General features: G+C 51.2%; 1 pseudogene; it reads left to right on the top strand.

Moving 5' to 3' along the window:
* Positions 1-613: 613 nt before the first annotated feature.
* LOC101592063 lies at positions 614-1,326 on the top strand (annotated as a pseudogene).
* The last annotated feature ends 523 nt before the right edge of the window (positions 1,327-1,849 follow it).

The following is a 1,849-nucleotide window of genomic DNA, read 5'->3' as shown; positions in this document are numbered from 1 at the left end:
GCATGTTTTCAAGGTCACATCACACAGATGCACACAAATAAGTCCAAATTTAAGAAGAAAAATTCTTTTCCTCACTAGGCACAACTCAATATACTTACAACTTGATAGAAATAGCTCCTGGCCACCTGAGAGAACAACAGTGAACTACACACTCCCTTTCTCTTGGAGTCAGAAGCTGCCGCTTTAATCAGTCCCTACCAGACATGTCAGGAGGTATCCCACGCTCTCTTTGGGTGTTGGTGTCCTGAGGCTGTGCACACGTAGCCCTTCCTGGGAGGGAAATAAATTCACATTATTTCAGAGCTTGATGTAGGCAAGTTGTTATTTATCCAAGTTGACCTCCCTCCAACAGCCTTATTGGTGAGGAGCTAATGGCATCCCAGTTTTGCCTATGCTGAAACCGAGGCCCAGAGAACTAAAAAGACTTACCAAAGTTCTGTGACCGAGGTTAGAACTCAAGATCCACAAACCACGCCAGCACTCTTCCTCAAGCCACACTTCCTGGCAAAACCCCACACGCCAAGTAACTCTGCAAACATGTGACTCCGCAGGGGGGTGAGGAGACCAGACCAGAGTCAGCAGGAAATGGTCGCTGCCTGGAAGGAGCTACAGCATGAAATGTCAACAAATAGAAAACGTCGCCTTTTGGGACGCGCGCAGTGGAAAGACGGCGGTACAGATCTCTAAGAATAGGAAGTTCGTCGCTGAAGGCACCTTCAAAGCTAAACTAAATGAGGGCCTCACTGGGGAGCTGGCTGAGGTTGGCTGCTCTGGCGTTGAAGTCAGAGTTACACCCACCGGGGCAGAAATCATCCTTTCAGCCACCAGGACACAGAACGTTCTTGGTGAGAAGGGCCGGAGATCCGCGAGGGGCTGCTGTGGTTCAGAAGAGCTTTGGCTTCCGTGAGGGCATCGTAGGGCTTCGCGCTGAGCAGGTGGCAACGAGAGGTCTCTGCGCCACTGCCCAGGCCGAGTCTCTGCGTTACGAGCTCCTCCTAGGAGGGCTCGCTGCGCGGAGGGCTGCTGGGGTGACGCGGTTCATCGACCGCGCGAGGTCGTGGGGTCTGGGAAGCTCCGCGGACAGCGGGCTGCATCCGTGAGGCTGTGCATGGCCTGATGAGGCACCGCGGGGCCCCTGTCAGCTGCTGTGTTGGCTCTGCCGTGCGCCCGTGCTGCTCAGACGGGGTGTGCCGGGTGGCAGAGGAAAGATCACGCTGCCCTGGGATCCGGGTGGGAAGGCTGCCCCACGAAGCCTCTGCCTGGCCGCGTGAGCGCTGTGGGACCCAGAGCGAGATCCCGCCCGCCGCTCCCATCCCGGAGCAGTAGGGTGCGACACAAGAGCCGCCTGCCATGCCCCAGCCGTCCCTGCTGCCCAACAGGGTGCTCCTGGCAGCAGTATCTGAAAATGGAGGCTGCTGTGTGGAGGCATTGAATAAATCTTGCACAAAGAAAAAAAGAAAAGAAAAGAGAAAAGGAAAATGTCTTTCGTCATTTTCAAGGCAGATTTGGATTTAAATCCAGCATTTATTGAGTACCTTCAATGACCAAACCCCTGTGCTACACACTCTCACATATCTCTCTTAGTGTTACAACTATATTATTATTATTTTTTTTTTTTTCTCGGAACGGTGGATTGAACTCAGGCCCTTGTGCTTGCCAGGGAAGCACTTATTCCACTGAGCCATCTCCCCGGCCCCAACAACTATATTATTTTTTACAACTATATTATTTTTTGCCATAATTTTATTGATAGCAACTATATTATTGATGTACATTAAAGTAATAAAAGCTAAATACCAAAAAAGAATGGGACACACACTGTGTTTAAGGAAGGACACTTCTTGAATTT

The sequence above is a fragment of the Octodon degus genome, unplaced genomic scaffold (genome assembly GCF_000260255.1).
Source record: "Octodon degus isolate 3935 unplaced genomic scaffold, OctDeg1.0 scaffold00074, whole genome shotgun sequence".
Lineage (NCBI taxonomy): Eukaryota > Metazoa > Chordata > Mammalia > Rodentia > Octodontidae > Octodon > Octodon degus.
Note: the sequence above shows the minus strand (reverse complement) of the source record. Positions and strands in the feature narration are given on the sequence as shown.